A 10,273-nucleotide genomic window follows, 5' to 3' on the forward strand; every position below is an offset into this window, starting at 1 on the left:
CACAACTTTAAACTGTTGACCTTTAATTACCATTTTGTCTAACTTGTTTGTTTTCCTTGATGACTAACTTGAGTCTAACTTGTTTTAATTGATGCCTTTGTGTCTGCAGCATGCATGAAGCTCCCAGTGTTGCAGTGTTCACTCAGATATAAATGAAATGGTCCATATTCATTTCACCAGTTTTGTGTTTTAACTTTTACGATTCCTTTTTGTCTAACATGAAAAAAACAATAATTCTCACCATTAGAAAGTTCAGCCATCCATCCAGCCATCCATCTTCTCCCGCTTATTCGTGGTCGGGTCGCGGGGGTAGCAGTTCCAGCAGAGAGCCCCAAACTTTCTTTTCCCTGGCGACATCAACCAGCTCTGACTGGGGGATCCCAAGGCGCTCCCAGGCCAGCGAAGAGATATAATCCCTCCACCTGGTCCTAGGTCTACCCCTTGGTCTCTTCCAGGGACGTGCACAGACATTTGGAGGGGCTATTGCTCTAAACTGGAAAAAGGGCCTCCCCCGAAAAAAAACATAAGACCTTTTTTTAATGTAAAAGAAACCAAATGATTATTACATCAACTAAGTTGAACAGTAATTCACATCTCATAACAAAATAAGCAAAGGCGACTACTTGCATTCGGTGACTGGACCAACAACCAATTACATGAATCTCCCGCCCCTGACACACAAGCAGCGGTTTGATTGGCTAGAGCTTGTACTGGCATATGATTCGATTGGCTGATGCTTCTGCCGTGGCTTCAAAACTTGAACATTGCTCAACTTTTGCAGCGAGCCACGCCAGCAAAGTGACGTCACCCCATTCAAAGTGAATGGTGAAGCTTTCAACACACGCCGCTGTGTGGACGGGCCGTAAAACACCCATATGAAAAAGATTGGTTTACATTTTAAGATAAAAATAGATATTGTGGCTCAAAACTAATATCTGTCAAGAGCTCCGTAATAAGATAATATGGACATTCTTTGATCCACGTAGGGATATTATAAAAAAACATAATGTCCTTTGTACAGGATGAACTCCACTCATAAGTTGACGGTGCAAACCTGAAAAACTGGGAGCTATTATTTTGTTCCGCTCTGTCATTCTTTTATGTTATCCTGGCAAGAAAGTAAAACATTCCTCTGGCCTGCAGGATCAATGGTGTGACAAATAGCATGCACTGATTCTAAGTGTGTGTGAGCACTCATTAGGTGCATTTATGTGTGTGTGTGTGTGTGTGTGTGTGTGTGTGTGTGTGTGTGTGTGTGTGTGTGTGTGTGTGTGCATCACAGTGCCTTTAAATGCCTTTCAAGGTTCACAATTATCTGATAATGAAATGAAAACCTAACTGGGCCAAATGTACGTTATTCTTTCATTCCCTTTTTTACTCTCTAAACGTTAATTTTCAAATATTCACACAGGAATGCGACTCCTATCCCCAGCAGGCCGCTTCGCATCGTTTGTGAAAAACCTGCAATATGTTCTGCGTGGCTGATCGGAAAACTAACAAGCAAACAGCCCGGAGCAACAGTCTCATTGTTATTCCGTGGATGGGATTACTTTATTCTCAGTGGTGTAAATTGTAAATCGGGAGAGCTTTCTATTGGTTTAGAATAAAATCACCAATGTTGCACTTGATGCAGAAGATTCTCACTGAATTGAAACTCCTAACAGGCACAAAAAAGAAAAGGAATTTGTCGATTAATTACAGCAGTGGTCATCAACCTTTTTAAGCCCAAGATCACCGACCTCGGCCTAGGTGAAAGGCGAGATCTACCTATTGCAGAATTGAGTGAAAAAGTCGGCCCAGACAGTGCTTCCAATTTGAGGCCTTTTATAGGCTAATTGCATCTGAATTACTGTTGCAATTCCTTGGGTACTTTTATATTTTCTATTGTATGATTGAAGTAAATGTGGGAAGCGTTTAACAACAGCCATTTACTTCAAAGATTGTTCTCAATGTTATTCTTATTTTTGTTAATCCTGGAAGAATGCCAGAAAAAAATACATTCTCTTCAAGAATAAAAAAAAAACATGACATTAGTAATTGTGAAAACAAATTAAATAAGTTGTTAGGTTAAGTCAGGGCCGGTTTTTGGCATAGGCGACATAGGCAGTTGCCTAGGGCGCCAGATCTGGGGGGGGGGGGGGCGCTGCGCTGGCAGCTCTGGGAGGGAAAAAACATTTTGACTCTTTGCGCTCATCCTAATTTTCGGCCTTGATGTAACAACATTCATAATTAAGTCAAGGTAACACCCTTTTCACCCCGGTTACACTTTTCATTTGCCCCGTACGATGGGCGCTGTAAGTGATGAAAGTGGGGGGTGTTGGCTTATCAGGCGTCCGCAGCTCACAGCCAAAGTGGGTGTGGGATCGAGCGAGAGAGATAAATGCAATTTATGTAAACAAATATTTCCAAGGCACTCTTTTATAATTATTGGGGTAAACAGGTTTGAAATCATTTCAATGTATACTATAGGACAGTAAACCAAAAATATCGTTTAAAACTTGAGAGATACAAAAATATGCATAAATAAATGTTAACTAGGTAAAAATATGAATGAACAACAACAACAACAACAACAAAAAAGTTGCATTTATTTACTATTGGCTATGGTAGGTTATTGGTTATGTTCACATACTTATTTGATTATTAAACATTGGTCTAATGACATCTCTATTTTTTGGATGTATCTATGTGCTTAGCTTAGCACGAAGTCTGGGAGTTATCAAACTTTAGACAAGGTAGGGTTATGGTTGGGGTTAATTTATTGGATGTATCTATGTGTTCAGCCTACTGTAGCTCAGCACACATGCTGGAAGTTATGTCTTCTTCTTATTTCTCTGCTAGAGAGAGATTTCTACCGGGAGATCTCAGCTAAACGCTTCGGTGATTAAATGCCATGTTATGCTCCTAACCACTTCAAGCTTTATTTCTGAAACAGTATGGAGCTCAAACCTTTCTCTCTTGCAGGGTTTACCACAAGGACATTTACGTTACACATATTCTCTCCAGTAGCCTATACAGCGTTAGCTCTGAGTGTTAGCATGCTTGCTAATGTAAACACACAGCATATTACTCCCAAAACATGCTGCACATTGTTTCTGATAGCACATAGCTTGACATGTACTTTCTTAAGTGTTTACCACTAGAACAGTGCCATTATATGTATTATATATAACAACTTTACTCTAAGCCTCCAGTAGACATCCTGCTGAACCCTGCTGAAATAAACAACTTAGACCAACAACCAGCCTGACCTAGGGGTCCACGTACCCCCATTTTAAAATCACTGGTCTAGCTTACCATTAGCTGGTCAGGATAGCTGGTTTAGATGGTAAAAGCTGGTGGTCACAGTGGTCTAGCTGGTCACCATTAGCTGGTCGGGATAGCTGGTTTAGATGGTAAAAGCTGGTGGTCACAGTGGTCTAGTAGCTGGTCACCATTAGCTGGTCGGGATAGCTGGTTTAGATGGTAAAAGCTGGTGGTCACAGTGGTCTAGTAGCTGGTCACCATTAGCTGGTCAGGATAGCTGGTTTAGATGGTAAAAGCTGGTGGTCACAGTGGTCTAGCTGGTCACCATTAGCTGGTCGGGATAGCTGGTTTAGCTGGTAAAAGCTGGTGGTCACAGTGGTCTAGTAGCTGGTCACCATTAGCTGGTCAGGATAGCTGGTTTAGCTGGTAAAAGCTGGTGGTCACAGTGGTCTAGCTGGTCACCATTAGCTGGTCGGGATAGCTGGTTTAGATGGTAAAAGCTGGTGGGCACAGTGGTCTAGTAGCTGGTCACCATTAGCTGGTCGGGATAGCTGGTTTAGCTGGTAAAAGCTGGTGGTCACAGTGGTCTAGTAGCTGGTCACCATTAGCTGGTCGTAGGGTTGCCAACTTCCAGAAATGGAGAAACGGGACACATGCATCCCTCGCGCGCGCGAAGATTTTCGGGTGTCTGGCGGATTTAGTACTTTTTTTTGTTACTTTATTTCGGTTTTAGGGTTAGGGTTATGTTATTTAATTATTTTGGGGGAGCCAGCTCGCTAGGGTTCGAGGGGTCAAACCCATAGATATATATAAACACTAGATGGCTCATGGGAGATTTTCCAGCGTAGCTGACCGGCCGCCATCTTGCTACAGTCAACAGTTACTCTGATTCGCGTTATGGTAGCTGTTGTAAGGTGAGTGATCTGCACAAAAATACTCTTAACTCACTGAAATCTTGACTGATTTACAAACGGTTTGGTTTATTATAAACATTATTAGCATGGCTATGATACAGGATGCTTGGACATGTTGAAATTGCAGCTTTTCTTTGTGTATGTGGTTGTATTTATTAGCTGGCTAATAACAAGAGGCTGTGAGTGAGACCTAGTATTACAAAGTTCACCCAGCAACTTTACACCAGTGGGAGAGGCAGAACTGCTCTTTCTTTTCAACATAACTTAAGTTACACATGATTTCTTCCAAGTGGTTTGGCTTGTTAAAAACATCTTGCATTATGATACAGGAATTTGCTGGCTTTGTGTTTACAGAAGTACCTGACTATGCCAGACTTTTGTGCAGCCTACGGATGATCCAATCGCCGCTGTCTGCAAACAAGAACCCGTGGGATCACCACATATGTTTGTTTGCTCAGTCTAATAAACCCATAACATGGTTGTGAAAGAATACCAAAGCTGAGGCTGGGCGATGATTGATTGTTGGTGTGCCATGTGTCACCGTGTGTCTTATTGGTTTTGTGTTATACTGTATTTTATTGTGTGCAGCTGGTCCTTATCTCCAAGACACATTTAAAACAAATAACCTTGAAGTCCCATCTCTCCCCACCTGCTCCTGCTTCCTACATCCCATCCACACCACACCAAGTTGTTCTTCTTAATAATAATAATACATTTATTTTGGGGGGCCGCCTTTACACCCAAGGACACCTAGGATAGTTTATGTTTAAATTGTTCCCTATATTGCATAGGGGCAATATAGGGAACAATTTAAACAGTGGATTTTGTGATATATCAGCTGGGGTGAGACAAGACAAACCACAAATGGACTACAGAAGGACACAAAAGGACACATGGTACAGTTTATATTATTCTTTGTCTTTTTTCAATAACATATTTCAAAGGTTCTGGATTTGTTTACAAATCTAGAAACTAAATACAAAACTAGGATGATATGAAGATCTCATGTCAAAAATAATTGTGATAAATTAGACAGAACTGGCCTGTCTGTGAGCACATTTTATGTTGGTTTGGTTCTTCTGATAAAGGTGTGAATATCTAAATAATATACCAACATATGCTATTGCCATTAGTTGTGTCCCTGTTCTTCAAGCTAAGGCATTGCTAAATTAACAACTCTTGGCTTACAGAGTGGTAACATGAGACCGATTTTTATATTTAAAATATAAATGTATTTTAATTTTATAATTTATTTTAAATATTAACAATATAATAAAATAAATGGAAATATATACACCGGTAAATATTTAATATAAATACCTTGTGCGTGTGTGTATAGCTATTGCTTTATCTGATTAATGTTATTTTCATATGAAAGTCCATGATTATAAGTATGCAGTATCATAACTACATCATTGATGTTTATAAAAAACAAACCGTTTGAAAATTGGTTGAAAATTGAGCAAGCTATGGTTATTTAAATAGTAAACCATAATGTTATGAATGAGAGAACTCCCTGTAGCAAGATGGCGGCCAAGTGGCAACGTCGGTCTCCATTGGCCAGCAGCGCGGGTGAGTCATTTAGTGTTTATATATACAGTGGCGACTGGTCATTAGGGGCAGGACAGCCCCACCTAGTGTCAGCAGAAAGTATTACAAATAATGATTACAAAAAAATGCAAAAAAAAAAAAAAAAAATATATAAAATATATTGTAAGATCATGTTTAATCATCTTATTCGTCTGTACATTGCTGTTTTAGTCTGTGTTCTTCTAATTAGTGTCTACAGTGTGTGCCTATTGAGCTGTTTTGAGCCATGTGGGACAAAACCCGATCCTGCCCCTCCCTCTCCCTGTTTAAGTCAATGGTGACTGTAAAAACTACACTGCGCATGCTCAGAGTATTGTCCTATTTAATGTGTGTGGCAAAAAAATAATGACCAGAGGGGCATAGAGCTGCCATCCCCACCATACGTCATCTCACATAATTCAGAGCTGATTGGCTGTAAGTACGTGTGCCGCGAAAAGTGTGGTGTGTCAAGAGGAGACGAGAGAGCTGCAGTGACGCGTCTTAAAACCCGGAAGTAAGCTGCGCATGGCTTCCCTCCACAAAAAAGCAACGAGATTTCTCCATAGGATTTTAGAAAATAGCTCAAAATAAGATCTGTGGGAATCAAACCTGTTAGATAAATGCACGTTTTGTTCAACCGGATAATATCCACATGTCTACCCTACTTTTATCATTTTCGAATCATAAATCTATTGATTAGATTAGATTTATGATAGACTTTTGAAACTACAAGAAGATAAAGAGGACTTTTACAAAAAAGTAATAGAGATGTTTGTCCAGAAGGATAGGCAAATGGACTTAATCTTCATGTCAAGGTAAGACTGCAATGTTATTGAAAATGGGATCTTACTAAGAGAGAACAATTCAATATTGAAATGATAAATTTACATGTTTTGGGTATCCTTTTGTTGAACTGTCTGTTTAAAATTAATTGAAGCGTCAGACAAAAAAAGCTTTTGAAAATAATATTATATTTTGATTTAGGTCAAAATATAATATTTGTAAACCTGAAGAGTCAGTGCCAGTGCCTCACCAGCCATGAACTTCACTGCAGAAGCTTATATATAGACATCTACGTTTTTTGTGCCCCACCACTTTTGTACATATAGAAACGCCACTGTATATATATCTATCGTCAAACCCCCCAAAACCCTCAAAATGCATAGAAAACTATGCATACCTATAACACAATACAAACACAATGATCTTTCACCTGCATTAGGCTACTACATCACATACATCAGCATGTTCAAATCGGATAGGTGGGCACTAGGGACACATGTTTGAACATGTAAAGTCATATGCTTCAATCGGGTGCACTTTGAGCACACATTACTAGAGACCTGACCTAGGGGGTACAACTCTAAACACCCATATGAAAAAGATTGGTTTACATTTTAATAATCAAATAAGTATGTGAACATAACCAATAACCTACCATAGCCAATAGCAAATAAATGCAACTTATTTTATTTTTGTTGTTCATTCATATCTTATTTTACCTAGTTAACATTTATGTATGCATATTTTTGTATCTCTCAAGTTTTAAACGATATTTTTGGTTTACTGTCCTATAGTATACATTGAAATGATTTAAAACCTGTTTACCCCAATAATTATAAAAGAGTGCCTTGGAAATATTTGTTTACATAAATTGCATTTATATCTCTCGCTCGATCCCACACCCACTTTGGCTGTGAGCTGCGGACGCCTGATAAGCCAACACCCCCCACTTTCATCACTTACAGCGCCCATCGTACAGGGCAAATGAAAAGTGTAACCGGGGTGAAAAGGGTGTTACCTTGACTTAATTATGAATGTTGTTACATCAAGACCGAACATTAGGATGAGCGCAAAGAGTCAAAATGTTTTTTCCCCTCCCAGAGCTGCCAGCGCAGAGCTGTGACATTTGGTGGCATCAATATCTGCATTTGATACAGATAATGGAGCAGTTGATTTAGGGCCACAGTGTAGGCCTATATCCCTTAAGGTCAAATAATGAGATCCTCGACCTCCGCCCCCCCCCCCCTCTCGCACCTCCACACAGAGCCCCCCCCCACATATCAAATCCCAATTTAACCCCTGCTTCTAACTAATTAGGCTACCTTAAATAAAGTTACTAATTAATTAAACCAGTTCAATACGCATTATTCTTATTCTTATTATTATGATGATGATGTCATCACTCCAACTGACATGCAGCAGACTTCAACAGTCCAGCCGTGAAGACATCTTCGGGACATTTTTGAGATTTCTTCAAATGCCGTTGCCATGGCAACACAATGCTCGCCTTGAAACATGGTTTTCTCATAGCTTCAGTGAAAATACTCCAAACAGCCCAGAACTTCACAGGTTTGATAACGATGCAGCCATCAATGCATCTAAGCGTAGTATGGGGTGTCATCAAATGTCGTTGCCATGGCGACAGACCACTCGCCATGAAACACGATGAGGCTGTAAATCCAATCAAAAAGTATAAAATATTTTTAAAAAGTTGAAGGTTTCCCATCGATTCCTGAACAGGCTTAATAGTTTAATATTTGAATGGTTTCTGTAGCTGAAAATAAGGTGAAGTTATGGAGTGCCAAAGTATTGGCTGAAATAAGGGGAACAGCATTCGCACTAATAAAAATAAACTCTCGCTCTCTCCAGAGGGGCAGGTCAGCCAAAAAGGCCAAACGGGCCGTTGACCTGGCAACATTAGCCCGTACCTGTGCACGTCCCTGGTCTCTTCCCAGCTGGACGTGCCTGGAACACCTCCCTAGGGAGGCGCCCAGATGGCTTCCTTACTAGGTGCCCGAACCACCTCAACTGGCTTCTTTCGACGCGAAGGAGGAGCGGTTCAACTCCGAGTCCCTCCCGGATGACTGAACTTCTCACCTTATCCCTAAGGGAGACACCAGCCACCCTGCGGAGAAAACCCATCTCGGCCGATTGTATCCGCGGCCGAGATACAAGCGTAAGTAAAAAACCATGACCTTTGTTTTCTTCCATCTTTTACTCTATTGGACGTCACTGTTCAATAATTCAAGTTCAGTAGATAAAAAGTGTTGCGTAATGTTTATCAAGCTTATAGGTATTTCTTTTGTAATGGCTGACTATTTCTATGCGTTTAATGACTGTAGTTCAGTGGTCGCCAACCAGTCGATCGCGAGTGTGGTGCAGGTAGATCGCGGACCGTTAAAAAAAAAAAGTAACAAAAGAAAGAAAATACAAATAATAATGTTTGAAAAATACGTTTTTAGATGTAAACCTATCATCCACCACCCCGTTAGCAGGTGCCACTTGATTGACGTATATTTGAGTCACCTCAATAATATAATACATTAACCGTGCTTTCCGTGAACCTCATCATGACACAAGAGAGGACGGCAGGACTGCAATTTCCCGTGTTCAGTGAATGCAACAGAGGCAAGTCACCAGACCAATCAGAGAGTTGCATGGAAATACACGTGTGCTTGTGTCATTCAAGCTCGGCTCAGTGTGTGTGTGTGGCAATAGCGCATTTAGTGTGATGGAGAGAGGGAGAGAGGGAGAGAGGGAGAGAGGGAGAGAGGGAGAGAGGGAGAGAGGGAGAGAGAGGGACCGGTGCTAGCGTGATGTTAGCATCTGGTTAGCTAGCTGCACTAACGGACATAAGGAGCTGTTTCCACAACAAGCTGGAGGAGAGTCCTCCCCTGTCAGACTGAGGGGCTCAGGTGAGCTAAAGGACTCTCTGAGTGTTTAGAACGGTTTTGTCACAAATTATTCAAAAGATTATTTCTGAGGCACACCTTCATATGATCATTATAGTTATACAAACAATAAGAGAATACATGAAAAACAGGCATGAAATACTATATGGCAGTAACACAAGAATACAGTTTAAAAGGGGAGTGATTTGTAAAATATCCATAAAGAAAAAAAAAATCTGTTTACAGTTCTGTTTCATCTGGGTGCTGAGAGAGGTATCCATAGATCTCTTCATGTTGCTCTCAAAGTGCACCAGATTGATGCTTTTAACTTCAATATTTAAAAAAAAAATCTCCCTAGAGGAGGTGAAGACCAAGAGGAGGTGAGGACCCCCCTAGAGAAGGTGAAGTCCGCCCCCCACTCATAAAAAATAGCACTTTACCCCTGCCTATATGCCGTGAGCTGATTATGGAGCCTTCATTGCAACAGTAATTCAGATGTAATTAGCCTATAAAAGGCCTCAAATTGGAAGCACTGTCTGTGCCGTCTTTTTCACTCAATTCTGCAATAGGTAGATCTCGCCTTTCACCTAGGCCGAGGTCGGTGATCTTGGGCTTAAAAAGGTTGATGACCACTGCTGTAATTAATCGACAAATTCCTTTTTTTGTGCCTGTTAGGAGTTTCAATTCAGTGAGAATCTTCTGCATCAAGTGCAAAATTGGTGATTCTATTCTACACCAATAGAAAGCTCTCTCGATTTACAATTTACACCACTGAGAATAAAGTAATCCCATCCACGGAATAACAATGAGACTGTTGCTCCGGGCTGTTTGCTTGTTAGTTTTCCGATCAGCCACGCAGAACATATTGCA

The sequence above is a fragment of the Pseudochaenichthys georgianus genome, chromosome 18 (genome assembly GCF_902827115.2).
Source record: "Pseudochaenichthys georgianus chromosome 18, fPseGeo1.2, whole genome shotgun sequence".
NCBI lineage: Eukaryota > Metazoa > Chordata > Actinopteri > Perciformes > Channichthyidae > Pseudochaenichthys > Pseudochaenichthys georgianus.